The sequence below is a fragment of the Crocodylus siamensis genome, chromosome 2, assembly GCF_052110815.1.
Source record: "Crocodylus siamensis isolate JL-2025a chromosome 2, ASM5211081v1, whole genome shotgun sequence".
Lineage (NCBI taxonomy): Eukaryota > Metazoa > Chordata > Crocodylia > Crocodylidae > Crocodylus > Crocodylus siamensis.
In genome coordinates this window covers 143,718,553-143,736,545 of record NC_143396.1, presented here as the reverse complement: position 1 = coordinate 143,736,545, position 17,993 = coordinate 143,718,553, and the positions used below count along the sequence as shown (strand labels likewise).

Genomic DNA, 17,993 nt, shown 5'->3' with positions numbered 1-17,993 from the left:
TTAATTTTAATCTCTGACCACAGAGTGTTTGTAAATCAGTCAAATAATATCCATTCAGAAATCAGTCATATATGCATATACCAGACAACTAGCCACATTCATCTTTGCTGCACTTTCACAAACATTACTAAAGACATCATACATGCTCCTTACAAATACGCATAAGAATACATACTCCAAGGAGGAATGGATCAAGAACTTCATTATTAAAGTATCACTTCACCTCCTGACTTAAAAATAAAGTGAAGAATATCTGACCAGGATTGAAGAACCTGACCTTAGGCAGACTTTACAGCATGTTTACACTAACCTTACTGTGTAAGCTCTTCCACAGAATAGAAGATTTACAGAATTATGTATCAATATTGCAGTTTATATACAGCAGTATTCATAGGCAGAGAACACCTTATATTAAAGCAGGGGACTAGAGTTTTAAAATTTTCTCTCTCTAACTTCTATTTTCTAAACTATAGTTTAAAAAGTTTTATAACATTTTTAAGATATGGGGAAAAGTACCAAAAGTTATTTTAAATGAAGTAAAGCAGACACAATCTTGCAAGGCTCTCTCTCAAGTCTAGGTCCCAATCTGAAATAAGAAATTTACAAAAAACTGCTTAGTAATATTAAAACCAAACAGGAAAGATTATAAAGCACTGCAGCACTTTTTTCAGCCTTCCAATTGGTATTTTGACTATGTAAAATTTATCACCTAAACCCAACCATTGCTCAAGAGTCCCATGAAAACAATGAGTTAGTGGGAGCCACAGGGTTGTTAATAAAAGAATACTACTTAAAATGATGAGACACAACATCAATTTTTGTTAATGAACTTGGATGCTAAAAGTTTTCTAAAGAAATCCACAGTTTGTCTCATGAACAGATGGTGATAGAACAAGATATTAAACATAATAGTGAACAAACAGCTGTAAATGGGCTGGTTAAGGAAATAACAAAAGAAATCTAAACTTTAAGTGCTCACCTTGCACAAATACACACTTCCAGAAGAGTCAGTAACAATGCAGGAGCTTCCACTGTGAAAGCCAGAGCAGCTGCTGCTGTTGTGAGCTGCTTAAAGCACGGCCAACCCTATCTCTGTTCCCACTATCTGTTTGTTCACTGCAGTTTCTCCCATGACTCCATCACCTAGGAATGGAAACCACCTCTTTTCTGAGCCCCGGTGGTGCACACACTGCTGTTGAACTCAGGTAATGAAATGACAAGTCACACAAGGTCAAAGCAAGGTGAACAGAAAGAGAGAGAGAGAGAGAAAGCAGACATGGGGAGACCCTAAATTCCAGGGACCAGCTCCGTTCAAGGGGTAGTGAGTTGTATAAATCACAGTTGAGACAACTGGAGGTCAGAAGAGCAATAAATCAGAGAATATAAAAATGGAACTGAGCCAACCCGCTTACTCAGGAACCCTCCCTTACACAGTAAACAAAAAACCAAAAAAAAAAAGAAACATAGACCGCTTGCCAGCACTAACACCCTCCCAGTCTGTTCTGATCAGATCCTCCCTCATCAGTCAGATTGTAGGTCACAGGGGGTTCCTTTCTTTCACAAATAAGATTAGCAAAAAAAAAAGAACGAACTATAGCACTGCTTTACAGGCTGCTTAAAGTAGAAGGACTTTGATAGAACATCTCTACTTTTGTGGGGGAGGGGCATTGTTTTGTTTTCATTTTAGTTTTGCTACTGCTGTCTGATAACTTTGCCACAGTTCCCAGGAGCATCCACACATGCAAGCACGTGCGCTTGCAACAGCTCAAATAGAAGCAGTGCAAATTTGAGCCAAGTGTTTTTGTCTCAGTGCACATGCTTGGACATGCACTTTGTTGTGGAACAAATTGTGCCACTTGGGGCAAAATAACCCTGCCTGGCTCCTCCCGGATCTGCAGCCACAGGGAGCTAGAGCCCAGGGCCAGCACCTGTGCTGTCCCCAGCAGTATAAAAAGCTGCCCTATCCTGGTCCCAGCAGTATAAAAAGCCATCCTGGCAAGTAGCTCAGGGCTACTAGCTCTCAGGAACTGCTGGGACCCTGCCAGTTAGTACCTGGGGACACTACCCCTTGTGCCAGCTGGACTCCTGAAGCAGCCCTGTGAGTTCCCTGCACCCTCTACCCACTGCAGCAGTCTGGCAGTCAGGGCTGCTGCCTGGCTGTGACCTGCTGTGCACCTGCGAGACCCGGACGGGGACTGCACAACCAGTAGAGGCATCTGCCCCTCCGGGCCAGCTGCCAATGGAGTGTGGTTGCAGGGTTGGCCTCTGTGTGGCATTACTGCCACATGTGCACCCTGCCTGCCCATCTGGGAAACTATCGCCTGGAAGATGTTCTGGGTGTGGTGGCCTGCTTTGAACTGTCAAAGCATGTCCTCCTGGCCCCATTTGGCCAGGAAGTCAGCCATAGCCAGCTGGGTCTAAGGTGCCAGCTCTGAGCAGGCAGGGTCCTAGCAGGAATTCTGGTGTTCCCAGTTAGAAACCTGAAAAATCCCTGATAAAAAAATCCCAAAGTCACTCTGTAAAATACCCACAAATCCATGTTCCCCCCACAAGTAAAACAAAAGACCACTATAAAGAGAGAGAGAGAGAGAGACAGCGGTCACGTGGACAATGTTTTATTGATATATCTACAGGGGTAAAGCGTGTCTCTTATCATAATAATAAAGTGAACTCTAAATACATGTTTCATGAATTCATGAATACATGAATACACATTTTCCCACAGGGGATTTGGCCCCCACACAGGGGCTATGGCCCCAAAACAGGGGATTCAGCCCCCACACAAGAGATATGGCCCAAACAGGGTCCAAATGGCCCCCACAGAGGCTACCTCCCCCTGCAAGGCCCACATGCCCCACCCCAGCCCCCTGATTGCTGCCCCACTTGGTCCCATCCCCTGCTAGCTGCTGCAGCCCCCTCAATGGCTGCCACACCCAGCCCCACCCCCACTTACACCCCCAGGCTCCCATTTGTGCCCCCACAACCCCAGGCACCTTCACTTCAAAGAAGAAAAAAGAAAAATAAGGAAAAAAAAGAAAAAAAAGAAAAAAAGCCTTTACTGACCCTAGAAGCAGGGATGGCGGGGCTCCAGAGCCTCCTGGCAGAGCCCCCTTGGGCAGCACAGGACAGCAGGGGGCAGAAGGGCCCAGGCTGGGGCCACTGGGGCTGTCCCTCTGCCCCACACTGTGCAGGCATGGCCCCAGTCAGCCTGATGGCAGCTGCAACTGCCAGTAAGTGCTGGGGGGAGGGTTTAAATAATGGGGTGGGGGCAGGGATTGGGGGGTTTAGGGGGCTGGTGCCATGCAGGGCAGTGTTTGGGAGGCTTGGGGGGGCTGGCAGGGGGTGAGGTTGGGCAGGGCACGGATTGGGGTGCTGGGGGAGTGGGCGGGGCTGGTGGGAGTCCCCCTCATGGTCCTCTCCCCCCTCCTCCAGGCCCCCCAACCTCTTACTCACTGGCACTGGAGCCCTGGTGCTGAATACGTGGCCTGGCCAGCTTCGTGTTTCAGCACCAGGGTGAGGGGCTAACCATAGAGATGCTCTGGCAGCCAGAGCATCTCCATAGTGGACCCAGCCTCAGGCAGACCATGCCCTGCTCCGCTTTTTAAAAATTCGAATTTTTAAGACCCTTGGATATAGGCATCTAATTTTCTCGCTGCGCTGCAAACTTATAGTGCAGGGAACATTTTTCATTCCCACATGTCCCTGTTGCCCCATCTCAAAGGGGTTTGAAACAGGGCAAGAGGCATGTGTCTATACATCTGGATGAGCCCCCTGTGGGGATCCTACTAAAGCCTGTGAAGGAAAGATTAAATGATTTAGCAATTGATGGTCAGGGCAGGAATTTATGCAATTAAATTTTTCATCCTAAACAGCAAGATGAAATGTTCATGCTCTGTTCTTAGCTGACTGAAGATTGTAGCAAAAACATTACCACTGGTATTAAAATACCTGGACTTTATAACTCCTTTCTACTCCAGTTGGAAACTTTTAATAGTGGCTTATCATGTCCTCTCTAGCCTTCTGACACTTTCTGGTGGACTTCTCTTAATCACAATTTTAGCAGCTCCCCTGGCTTTGCCATCAAGTAGTTTGTTATAAGAGAACTAAAAATAGTGTTGATTTTTTATTGAAGTACTTGACTTAGTAAACCTAATGACAGTTACCACATGTCCAGGGGCTCTCTGTTACTTCACTGTCAGCAAGTGCCACAAACTTTAATGTTAAATGTTGTTCAAACCTTCACGGACATGTTTTCTTTAAGGAACTGAAACAATTTTTGAAAGAGAACAGAATGTAAATCACATCCTTCAAAACTAAAAGATAAATGCTTGAATTTGATTGGAAGAATATCCTGAAAAAAGTGAATCACTTAAATTGCTGTTATGGTCAGGCAAAGACTGTGTAGTAACCATACATTAATAGTCAGTAATCCCTGAGTGTGTTCAGAGTCCTATCTGCTGAACTGAATCAAAAATGTGTTATTAATTTGAACATCTGTTTCTACTGCAGAGCAAATACACGTATGGGAATGTGAGCTAGATTCCATTCTGGCTAATGAATCAACAGGATGATTAACAGCAGGCTGTATCCTGCAGGACTGTGCATAAAGATTGTGAAAGAGAAGTACTAAGGCAGCAGGAAGGCTGCTGAATAGTTTGTAAAAATGGTTAATAGGGCTGTGTGAAATTTCGCTGCCAGTTTTGTTTCGACGCCGTTTTGACCCATTTCTAGGTCGAAACAGCAAAATTGAAATGGAACAGATATAGTTGAAACAGCCTCAAAACAAAACAAGGCAAGTCAAAATGTTTTGCTGTTTCAACGCTGTTTCAATGTTTCGCCCATAGGCTGTAATGGGGAAGGACAAAACAGCCTATAACTTTGTCATTTCTGGCCTGATTAGCAGGAATGGTAGCCCCTTCTGAGGGCATGAAGCCTGACAAGTTAAGTACAGCCAATGCTAAGCATGACTATAAAATGCATGGTCTATATTGGGCAAATGTACTGATGGGACTTTTTTTTTTTTAACAACTTTTATTAAAAACATACTCATCACTCTACACTTCCAAAGCTTCACATATTGAGGATCCTTGTTTTACCAAGACTTCATATCACAAAACAACTACATATCAAAAATATACAACTACATCTATTAAACCCTTAAACAACATGCATCAGCTTCCCACAAAAACTCCATATAGAACTGCATTTCTTAATACAGAACCCCATGAATATCAATTAATCTTCCTGTAAAAACAAACAAACAACAAAAAACCCCCTCAGTAATCACCTGAAACTCTCTACCCCTCCCATCAGTCCTCTCTGTTGGTTTAATGAAATATTTTTGTCCAGTCTTTTTTCTTCCACTTCTCCAATCTCTTCCTTGTCTCAATCAATGTAGTATTTCAGTTCATACAGCCGCAGCTGCAGGCATTCTCTTTTAGTGAAAGCCAACCCCTTAAAGCCCACAGGTTTCTAACTTTCCATATACTCATTTGGATACTTGCTAACAGTAATTAATTAACATAATTTCCCAGGCCCCTTTGGTATAAGCCCATACAATCTCTAGTGTTAAGAACTGGCTTATTTCCATGACAAAAAAAAAAGCTATATCCATTCCTACATAACCTTTGCATATGCACACTCCCAAAACACATCCCACCATTTCTTCATCCCCACACCTCTCCCTTAGATGCTTTGCTGTTCTTGCCAAGCTCCATCTATGTTGTACCTTCCTCACTGGCAAGATATTTGATATGATCAGTGACACTAAATCAGCATGCTCCCCTTCCTGACATTCATTAGTTACTAGGGCTGTGTGAAATTTCGCTGCCCATTTTGTTTCAACACTGTTTTGAGCTGTTTTGACCTTGAAACATCAAAGTCAAAATGGAACAGGCAGGCTTGAAACAGGGTTGAAACAAAACAGGGCAGGTTGAAACGTTTCAAAAAATTTAAAACATTTTGAGTTTCGACTGGAAAGCTAGGCTTATCCTCAATGGCTTCTCTGCAGGAAAACAGAAAGTAAAATAAGGGGAGGGAAGGGGAGGAGGGGAGAAGGTAGGGGGGGAAGGACTTCTCACATTATTGACATGTATAGCTCACCAGTGACTGTCACCCTTCCCTGAGGTCCCTTCCAACCCCAGTGCTCTGGGGGAGGGACAGAAAAACTGCATAAAAGGCAGCATTTTTTGAACTGCCCCTGCTTTCTGCTTTGGGGTCACTTACTGAGCTGTCTGTTCTAGCAGCTCACTGTCAGACCACTATGGCTAGCAGCACTGACTTTCTAAAGGATTCCCTGCTTGCTACCCTAGCAAGAGTAGGTGAGAAAAGTTCAGAATAACTTTTTCTTGTAGGTGCTTCTATTTTATTATTATATTCATTGATTTATTCTTTTGAATTTTATACTTATATTGCATAGGGTTACTATAGAATTTACTCTATATAGGGATTTACTATATATATTTGTTTTTATATGTTCATTCTTTGCACAACATCAACACTATTGAGTTTATATAGGCACACAGATATATTTCTATCGCATTGATAAATCTCTTCACTGCACCACACCTAGTTTGCAGTTTATATAGGAACACAAATACATTTATATATTTCTTGAAAAGGAAGACATGAAACACATCATGAAGCATGGTGGAAAGGCAGGTGGCCACACTGGCCAGCCTTCAGGGAGTGGTGGAAGAGGGGGTAGAGGGGGGAACTGTAAGTTCCCCCCTCTACCAAACTGAGACACAGCCTCTTTCTCCCAGCTAAAAGGGATGAAGCCACTACAAGCAGCAAGGAGAGGGGAGCAGTGCCACTGCCATTGCCTGTGCCCGAGACTGCATCCCTTCCACGTGCAGCAGCCATAACCCTGCTACCCCCCCACCATGATGACAACCACAACCAGCATCACCAGCACCAGCACAGCAGCCTACTCCACCCCTATGTCATTTCCCATGCTGAGCCATCCAGTGCCAGAAGAAGAGCTGGTGCCCTAGCAAGGGAAATTCTGGGGAACGAGGGGGAATCAGCTGAATTTGTGTTCAACACCCCTCAAGTTTCCCTTTGAGCCAGGTCCCCTTCCCTAGAAGACACTTCAGAGGATGTTGATGTAGAGGTGGAGACAAGTGACTCAGTTGAGTCCGCTCCCCCTTTTGCTGTGCCTCTGCCTCCTGAGGAGGGGGAAAGTGCAGCAGCATCCACAGATGCACCCACACCCCTGAAGTGAGTGGGTAGTGTCATCTGGGATCATTTTGATCTGGCAGATGATCCCACATATATCCCACATATGCTATCTGCCTGCACTGCCAAACCAAAACCAGCCAAGGAAAGGGAACCAAACATATGAGCACCACAGGGATCCTGATGTATCTCTGCAGGCATCACCCCCTTGCCCTTGCTCCTCCTCAGCCTGGCACTAGTGGAAGTGTGGACTAGTGTCCAAAGGGAAGTCCAAAGGGGGTGCATTCCAAAGGCAAGCAAGCTCACCCAGAGCACTGGGGAGATGCTTGCTGTCAACAGCCAGCCCTTCTCCTTTGTTGAGTGGCCAGGGTTCAGGTGGCTCATGGCATTTGTGGTCCCATCATACCAAGTGCCCGCATGTACCACCTTCAGTAGGACAGTGGTGCCATCCCTGGATGAAGCATGCACAGAGTATTTGAGGGAGAAGCCACACAAAGCAGGTCTGCAGGTGGCCTTACACTTCACCTCAGATATCTGGAGCAGCCAGAGTGGAAATCATGCTTACCTCTCCCTCACAGAGCACTAGTGTGACCAGTCAGGCCATCAGTGAGCTCTCCTTCAAGATGAGGTGATGGATGAGTCCCACACAGCAGCAAAGATCATGGGGGCCATAAAGCACTTGGTAAAGGGATGGCTCACTGGGCAGGGCAAGGTCACCTGTGGGTTCATGGTCACTGACAATGGGGCCAATATGTTGAAGGCACTCTGTGATGCCAACTTTGTTGGCATCCGCTGTGTGGCACACGAGTTGTACCTTTTTGTCAGGGATGCCTTGGAGGGGGATAAGGCTGCTTGTGATGGTGCTGCCACTAGCAGCAAGCTAATTTCAAAATGCAGGAAGATGGCAGGCTATTTCCATTGGAGTATCAAGTGGGGCAAGATGCTGCAGGATAAACAAAAAGAGCTGAACATCCCACAGGACAAAATCATGCAGGATGTGGGGATTCAGCGGAACTCCATGTACCTGATGCTTGAGAGGCTGGTGGAGCAACAGACATCCATCCATGAGGTGGCCTTGCTTGGGAAAATGGGGATCAGAAGCCCCCTGAACAAAGCGAATGGGATACCATCTCCCAGATCTTGGTGGTCCTCAAGCCCTTCTTTGAGGCCACCAAAAGCCTCAGTGCTGCTGATGCCCTCCTTAGCCAGGTGATCCTCATAGTGAAAGAACTTCAGAGCCAAATGGAGAGCTTCCAAGGGATCAATGTTCCTGGCTGGGGCAGGCCTCTGTCACCAGATATGCAGGCACTGGTGAGGCGGCTGAAGGAGGGCATCAGGAAATGGCTTGATCCCTTGCGTTCCAGTAGAGTCCATATGCTGGCCACCATGTGTGACCCAAGGATGAAAGGCACTGTATGTGGTAGCCAAACACTGAATCAGTGGATGGAGGTGCTGGTAAAGAAAGTCAGGGAGATAGAATGGCGGAGACGGGGGGATGTGGAACACGGGGATCCACTGTCTCATGCTAGCATGCCATCTACAAGCCAGTCCTGTCCTCCGCCACAGGTACTGCCAATATGCGTTAAGGGCATGGCTTCTCCAGAGCCACCAGACCCCAGCATCAGGCAGGTAGCACTCATGCCTTGGTGGCTGCCTATCCTGCTGAGGATGTGGAGCTGCTGCTGAGCGACCCCCTGGGCCTAGTGGGAAAGCCGCAGCCCAGTGTGGCTGGATCTGGCCACAGTTGCCCAGGAACACCTGTCCTGTCCACCAACCATTGTGCCGAGTGAGCAGGTGTTCAGCATCACTCGGGATGTAGTGACACCGCACTGCATCTGCTTGGACGCTGGTTTGGTGGAGCAGCTGGTGTTCCTGAAAGTGAGCCTTCTGCTGTTGGGGTTTCCCAAGGTCCAGGTGCAGATGGACTGAATGCCACCCTTCTCACTCCATCCACACCTATTTCCCTTTTTGATTTTTTAAAAAAAACAACTAATGCCCTGCTCTCAGCTGGAGGGGGCACTCACTGCATCATCAGCCAGCTCAGGAAGAACATGTCTCTGCTGAGCTTTTTCCCTGCCAGAATGAACTTTGAGGTATGGGATGGGGCTATGGGGAAGAAGGAGGCCCCAGGTCCTGGGCATGACCACTAAAACTGTACCCTGCCAAGGTAAGGCAGCCTGGTGGAACTGCTGGCAGTGCGGCAGCCCTGTAAGTGCCAGGACCAATAATGCCCTGGTGAAAGGTGGGTAGAAGGTGCCATAACCTTCAGTTAATGCACGCACGGATGCACACAGTCCTGGCTAGGGAAAGCCCAGACCTGTCACATCTTTGACAGATCTGACACTTGCTTGTTGCAGTGCAATTATGAAGCTCCTTGTGTGCTCAGCAGCCCAGGATGCCACTTTTTGCATTGAAAAACCCTTTGTCAAGCTGAGAAAGTACCTGTAGTTGGTGTGTCTCCTGGTCCTGAGTGTAAGGAATAGTAAAGAAGCCAGAGGCTGGCCTGGCACGCAATACAAGCAAAAAAAGCCAGTCGATGAAAATGAAAATGGAGGTATCAGGGAGTGAGGGACAGGCTGGGGGGTGGGGAAGGAGGATGTAGCAACACAGGTAAAAGTGCAGAGGTACCTGGGGCACTGAGACCAGGCAGGCACTCAGAGAGGCCAAAACAAGCTTCAACACCCTCCCCCACCCATCTGAATTATGGGACCCATTGTGCTCAGTTCCCCTCAATACTGACTCTTTTTTAAGTCATGGTGAGCCACTATATTGAATACATTTCAATTTCCACTTCACTCCCACAGCTGAGCTATGCCTTGCTTTACCATTTCCAATCGTTCCTATTTCTTCACCAGACTTAAATGTCTGGCAAGCATCACCAAACATGGCCCCAAACAATTCAGTCAGAATCCCTCTGTCACCCCCTCTCTCAGTCTGTTGCATATGATTAGTGTGGCGCCGCCCTCCATGAGGTGGAGCTGGACCAAGTTGCCCTGCACCTCACCTGCATATACATTGTTGGAGGGTTCTAGGACTTATGACAAGAACATACGGTTCCAGTCATGACTGTGTCTGTGAGGAAGGGGAGCAGGGAGGAAAGTGGACAGTTTTGCCAAGAAGTGATCATGGGATACCAGATTGAAGCCTTTTTTGAAGTCAAGATATATGACATCAATCTCTTCTCCCTTATCCAGGTGATAGGTGACCTGGTCATAGAAGGAAATGAGATTGGTCAAGCAAGACCTACCTGCAACAAACCCATCCTGGCTGTCCTTCAGGATGTTGGCATCAGCCAGTCCATTAAGGATGGCCTCTTTAATAAACATTTCTAAGATCTTCCCCAGGATAGAAGTCAGGCTGATGGGCCTATAGTTAGCCAGATCCACTTTCCTTCCTTTCTTAAAGATATGCATCACATTGGCCTTCTTGCAGTCATCGGGCACTACACCAGAGCACCAGGAGTTTTCAAAGATCCGTGCCAGAGGCTGGGTTATAATACTAGCCAGCTCCTTGAGTACCCTGAGACGTAGATTGTCAGGGCTGGCTGACTTGAAGGTATCCAGCCTCTCAAGGTGTTCCTTCACGAGGTCAGCATTAATGGAGGGCAGGGCATCTCCCTCACCTGGACTGCCCTGTCCTGTAGTGGGCATGGGCATCCCATGGGCCTGATGAAAGACTGATGCAAAGTACCCATATAATAGGTTGGCTTTTTGCTGAGCATCAGTTGTCAGTTGTCCCATCTGGTTTAGCAGGGGTCCAATGTTGCCCTTGCTTTTCCTCTGGCTCCCCATATATCTGAAAAAGGACTTTTTATTGTCCTTGATGCTCAAAGCTAGTTGGAGTTCAGTTGCAGCCTTGGCTTTCCTGGTTTGCTCCCTGCAGGACCGGACCAGTGCAGAATATTCCTCCTTGGAGGTGAATCCCATCCCATTTTTGGAGTGACTGTAGACATACATTGGTTATTATTGGCTGAACTGTTTTCCCTAGTGCTTAGACCACAAGTAACCAAGCTATTCTTCATTTTATCCATCCATAAAACTGAGATAATAGTTACCAGCTCAGAGTTTTACAGGGTTAATTACACTTGAAAAAAATCACTCTGAAATTCTTGAGTCAGTGGTGCTAGAATGGTATCTTTTAAAAACCTGCAAACTGCTTTCGAACACTACTTATTTTAACCGTATAATTTGTCATGTTTGCTGAACATGTGTTGCAGAAAATATAAGAAAATGAAGGGAATGCTGAATAATCTGAGACAGCTTTATCTATTTAAAAGCAAAAATTAACGAGTGATAAATGCACAGAAGTGCCAAGGTTGGTATTACAAAATAACTCCATATTCTGCAGGGTGGGCCAGGTGACCCTGAAGAAAAATAACTGGCACCATCACCTGAAAACTCTTCACCTCTATTTAAACATCAACACCTTGTATGTTTTATTAATACAAAATGAATGTACCTTAAGTTCTTTGGGGAATGAACAATCTTTTGGTTATATGGCTGGACAGCATAATGTCACTGGCCCAGGTCTCTGGCTTGTTGTTGCCATCACAATACAATACAGAAATCATTTAGACAGATAAAACAAATGCTGTTTCCAAATAAGTATTTCAAATATCCCAGGTTATGTAAAAGTGGAAAATCTGTAAGACAGCAAGGGAACTGGGAATGGAGCATGGTATTTGCAAGTGGAGTATTCTAATTTAGTTATGTTTTATTAAAATATGTAAACAGCTTGAAAAGGTATAAGGTAATGAAGAATCAGATTTCATTATTTCTAAGTCTGTTTAATCATTTCTTCAGCTTACAAAAGGATATCAAGTAAACCTTTCCCAGCTCCCTTATTGTCTTATAGATTTGCTGTTTTACATACATGTCATATTTGGCATAATTATTTGGAGACAGTGTTTGTTTAATTTGCCCCACTGTTTTCTAAGGTGCTGTTGCTTTTGAAGTCTTTGGCTGCATATCATAGCCATAGCTTAAGCAGGGAACAGCTGTGTGTGGGGGAGGACAGGGAATAAGACAAGTGGTGATAAGCAGAGTACTCAGTAGGTCTTACGGGGTATTTAGGCTGCTGATGCAATGACCCTTGCTTGGCCCACAGTGACCAATGTATAATGAAGCTTATACACAATAGACCCATGGTCACTAAGACAGATGAGCAAGAAAACAAAACCATGCAAAGATGGCAAGATCAGAAATAACAGAAATCATGTTATGCAGAGACAAAGACTGGTGTAAAGTAAGAGGAAAATTAAACCATTTATGTTTCCTAACTGCTTGGAGTATGCTTGCCTCAGGAAATGACATGTGTTAAGATTTTTGTTGACTAGGAATGATACGCACCAAACATTTATAAAGAATAGAATTTTTAAAAATACTTGGCAATCAGTTGACAATCCTTTCCTGGAACATCTCTGTAGATGAGCTCCAGATCAGATATCCAGGGTCTCTGACCTGGCCAAAACCTAACAGGTGGTTGTGGCGGGCCAGTAGGGGGCGCTCCTGTGTTGAGCCACCCACCTCCCTGTGCCCGACCACCTTCCAGGCTCCGAATGCCTCCCTAGGGGCGCCTTATGCTTGGCTGATCCCTCTCCCGGAGCACACTCGCTAGTCTGGGGGTAACATGGCCGCCACCACCCCGAGAAGGGACTGTCTCGGCCCTTTGTCCTCAGGGAAACACAGGCCTAATAGTCCGACAGGTACTCGACCCGGTACAGGCACTTGGGGCACTTCCCCAAGTCAAGGGGGCAAAAAGTAAAGTCTCCCTTAGTCCGCAGACCTAAGGGGTCTCTTAGGCATAATTTAGACCCACCCCTCAATAAGTCTCCTACACCAGTCAAAAAGGAGAACTTTATTGATTACAAGGGGTAGGGTAAACTAGGGTACAGGATTGAGCAATATCTTAGAAATCCTAAAGAGCAAACTGTGGCTGAGGTAGCCTTTTGATTACGCATCTGTGTTACTGCCAGCTAAATATCTAATTAAATTGAGTAGCTTACTCACAAGCATCTTCCAAAGGTAGGTGAAGTTTCCCTTTGGGGGCAGGCAGTTCCTTGCTCATGAGTTTTGCGGTGAGAGGGAGCTAATTTCAGATGGTAAAGCTCCTCTGTGTCCCCCGCATGGCTGCTGCTTCATCTTATGGCCGAAGAGAGAGACTGCCTCCCTGCCTGTCCTAACTTATATAGCCCCCGTGACCTCATTCACCGGGTCCAGCGGAGGTCAGCCCCAGTTGGCTGTCAGCCAACCAATCTGAAATACATCATCTGTCACCAGGAAGATTCCAGCTCACCAGGTAGATGCCCCTCACCCAGGTAACTGATGCCAGTCACGTAGGCAGAGGGAGCAGGTTTCCTCCCTCCCTCAGGAATCCACCCAGCTCAAGTTACCTAAAGAGACAGGGTAAGGGTGTAGTCTCCTCTGCTGAGCCCACCCTGCTCAAATGGTCACAGCACAGAGGTTTTATCACATTGTCACAGGGCAGAGATTTTGTGGAGAAACCAAGGTGGCTTTCTGCCACAGTGGTCAAAGCTTTACCAGTGTTGTAGCTTGAGTTTTTTGGCCCAATGCCTAGATTTTAGTGCTATTTTAAGGAGAATGCCCTTTCTTTTCCTGATCTGACTCTCACATAAGACACAGTACAGGCTTTCATATGCCTGATTTCAGATATATCTGACTTTAATTTTTCTGATTTTGGGGTACATGGGGAGAAAATAACCCAACACCCTACACTTTCCCTATAGTATCTCCAGATGTTTAGTCTGGCCTGTAATGAAACAATTGATGTTTATACCAGACAAGTTTTCAAAGTAATTCTTAATGGAGAGTAGGGACTTGGTTGGGTCTAGGGAAAGTGAAATTGGAACAAATGTTATGAATTGTAAGAAAATGGGTAAGAAGACACTTCTGAATATGTTCAGTGTACTTCTACCAAATCTAATTAAGTCCTGCTCCCTCTTCTTTACCCCTTTTGTAGTCTTAGATGGCACATATGGAGAATGGTTCAATACGCAGGTGAATGGTTCAATACACAGGGATAGATTTAAATGGTCAGCCACAACAACTTCATTAACTTAAGGAACCAGGAATCTAAGTGGGTCAACTGCAGGCATTACAACCCCCATATAACACATAACTGGAGTAATCATTCCTCAGCTTACCCAGAGGAGTCAGCTCAACCTTTAAATGCTCCCCACTCTGAAGGGGACTGAGGGTCCCAAAAGATAGACCACAGTTGGTAAAGATTTTGTGTCTCTTTCTCACATAGACACAAATGTCATCTGTAAAATCCCATGCTCCTAAAGTTGTGGAGTTGGCCCCTTGACCTTTTATCCAGGCTGGACATCAGTCACAACATACGACTGCTAAATATTCCTTCATAGTGCTGGTATCACATTCAGACTACAAAATACCCACTGGCCTGCCCACATATATGGGACCAACAAGGGCCTCACTAAGGCTACAGAGCAAGTAATGGTATGTGCCCCTTTCTGGACCCAAATTTGAGCATGGTGATAAGACACAAGAAGAAGACAATATATAAGTTGTTAGTCCTATTCTCCTATTTAACCTAATTGTGCCTCCATTATTCATAGATTCATAGATTCATAGATGCTAGGGTCGGAAGGGACCTCAATAGATCATCGAGTCCGACCCCCTGCATAAGCAGGAAAGAGTGCTGGGCCTACATTACCCCAGCTAGATACACATCCAACCTTCTCTTGAATACCCCCAGGGTAGGGGAGAGCACCACCTCCCTTGGGAGCCCGTTCCAGACCTTGGCCACTCGAACTGTGAAGAAGTTCCTCCTAATATCCAATCTAAATCTGCTCTCCTCTAGCTTGTGGCCATTATTTCTTGTAACCCCCGGGGGCGCCTTGGTGAATAAATACTCACCAATTCCCTTCTGTGCCCCCCTGACGAACTTATAGGCAGCCACCAGGTCGCCTCTCAACCTTCTCTTGCGGAGGCTGAAAAGGTCCAGTTTCTCTAATCTCTCCTCGTAGGGCTTGGCCTGCAGGCCCTTAACCATACGAGTGGCCCTTCTCTGGACCCTCTCCAGGTTATCCGCATCCTTCTTGAAGTGCGGCGCCCAGAATTGCACGCAGTACTCCAGCTGCGGTCTGACCAGCGCCCGATAGAGGGGAAGTATCACCTCCTTGGACCTATTTGTCATGCATCTGCTGATGCACGATAAAGTGCCATTGGCTTTTCTGATGTTTTCGTCACACTGCCGACTCATGTTCATCTTGGAGTCCACTAGGACTCCAAGATCCCTTTCCACTTCCGTGCCACCCAGCAGGTCATTTCCTAGGCTGTAGGTGTGCTGGACATTTTTCCTCCCTAGATGCAGCACTTTGCATTTCTCCTTGTAGCACTTTGCATTTCTCCTTGTAGCACTTTGCATTTCTCCTTGTGGGAGGAGTGGAAAAGATATTTCTGGGCCCTTGTCAATTTGGTCCCAATGGAAAAAGAGCTGATTAGCTCCCATTTTCCTTGCAACAAAAGAAGCCCCCCTTTCCCCTCCCCTCCCACCCCACCTTGGAAGCTTATCTTGCTGGGATCCTATGACCCCAGCTGACTTCCTGCCCTTTGGGCAGGGGGCTGGACTCGATGATCTCCCGAGGTCCCTTCCAGCCCTAATGTCTATGAAATATGAAATCTATGAAACCTTTACGTTTCTCAGTATGTTTAGGACCTGCAATGCAAAACAAAGCTCCCATCTGATGAAATAAATGAGAGGCATGCCAGGTCCAGGGGCTCCTGTGGGCAATTATTGGCTCAGGGACAATTTAGGGATCACTAAGATCAGGATCCAAATTATGTTTCTTGGATGCTTTTCTAGCTCCCTGTCACAGTGAAAAAACCTTTCCAAAAAAATATCCTCAAAAAGTAATTAAAATATATAACGGAACTATAAGCATTTTGGTTACTATTATAGGAAACAAAATTATTCTTTGAAGCCTTCTCTTAGATAGTTGTATAACATATCTGCTTTGAGAGGAACATTAAAAAAATATGGATTGGTGAAACAAGATCAGCCAAGTATAGCATAAGGGCAGTTTCCAACCACAAGCAGATAAGAATCTGGCTTAAGATGTATTTTTGTGAAAAAGCATCACTTTGAACATGGTTTTCAGGACCTTAAATACCTATCTTTAGTTCCAGAGTGTCAGCCTGAAAAACTTTGGAGGGAGAACCAGTCAGCGCCTAAGGGACAAACTTGAGTACTACGCCTCTTTTGTGGCTGAAGGATCTGAGTCATGAGTTCGTAACAAAAAGGTCGGCAGCTCAAGTCTATGGGCAAGTGATCTTAAGTCTCAGTTTGTGGCAAGGTTAAAATTTTAGGGGTTGGACACAAGGATCTTTTGAGGTCCTTTCCAGCCCTTAATTTCCATGTTATTATTCCACAGATAACACATCCATGGTTTCTTTTCCTTATGCTGTTTTTGATTCCCTCATTTTACTGTAGTTCAGTTTGATATCACTTAGTATTGAAATAAGCTTCTTTTGTTTTATTCTCTCCTCTCCATCCTCCAGCTTTTTGCAGCTAACTGGGTTGGTCTGAATACTTTTAACTGCAACACAAATGTCATTTCACAAATGCTAAGGTCAACAATAGCATGCAGAAGGCACCCAGCTGTATAACAGTTTAACTCACATAATTTCATTTTTGGCCATCCCTCTTTCTGAGAATCTCACAAAAACTTTCTTCAAGACATGTGTAACAAGCAAAAATCAAAGTGCTTTTCAAGTCCTTATTCCTGGAGGGGAAAATGACAAATTAGTGTAATAGGTCTGAGAAATTTAAGACCAAAACAAATGACCACCCCCTCACATTTTGCTGACATACTCTGTTAGAAATGCTTTTATGTCTACCTGTTCATCTGTTTGTTACAATAAGAATGTATCAATTTGCATAAATCAAATTTTTATGCAAGTAGGATTCAAAATAGTAATTTACTTTCAGTTTTGATTTTGAAAAAGTATGGTGTTTTTGTGATGCATCTACCTTCCAAACATAACCATGCACCAGCTGATACTTTGCTTGGTGTTACAAGAAAATAAGTAAACATAAATCTTAATTAAATACGGAATTTAGCATTCTCGCTTGTGGATTGCTCATTAATTCCAAACACATTATACCAAAGTGCACACAAACTTTTAGTCGAGACAGAGCTTATGAGAGACTACCTACAATGCAATGTGTTACCATGTTCTAAAAATAGCCTTGCACTTTCCTTATGTGTACTGCAAGAATCATGTATGAAACTACAATAAATGGATTTCACATTGTAGGTTATTAAACAAAATTAAGACATTTCCACAATGAGTGGTAACAGAGTAGCTTTTATAAGATTACCATTCTTATCAATATAAAGATGATTACAGGTCATCCGGGTTTTCCGTTTCCCAAAGAAAAAATGGGTTTTCCCCCTTTCCCCAAGAAAGACATGGATTTCTCATTTTAAAAGAGATTTTGAACTTGTACAAAGAGCTCTCTGCAGGCTGGCAAGGCTGGAAGCACCATGTCCATATATATGCACATGAATGCCTGGAAAGCAGCTCCTGAAGGTAAGCCTGGTGGGTGGGGGGGGGGGGAAGAGGGATTGAAGCCCCAATAGGGAGGGAGGGAGTGGGGATGGGACTACTGCTCAGCTGGGCAGTACATGGGGCTTGGGGCCCGGGGCTGGAATGAGCAGCCTCAAGACCCCAGTAGGTATTGGGATGGGGCAGCAGGCTGCTTATCTGGGGGCGCAGCTGGAGGTGGGGGTGAGGCTGGCTTTTCAGGGAAGGCAGGGCACACCTGTG

General features: G+C 45.4%; 1 protein-coding gene across 8 annotated transcripts in view; it reads right to left on the bottom strand.

Annotated features, from left to right (window-relative positions):
- The window catches only part of ARHGAP24 (Rho GTPase activating protein 24), a 413,576-nt gene that overhangs the window by 164,014 nt on the left and 231,569 nt on the right, over positions 1-17,993 (bottom strand). Inside the window, exon 1 of one of the 8 annotated variants that reach the window (XM_090037014.1) lies at positions 980-1,080. The exons of the other annotated variants lie outside the window; for them this stretch is intronic. The gene's annotated coding sequence lies outside the window, so the exon portion shown is untranslated. Of the gene's footprint in view, positions 1-979; positions 1,081-17,993 lie in introns of those variants that run through there. 8 annotated transcript variants of the gene reach the window in all.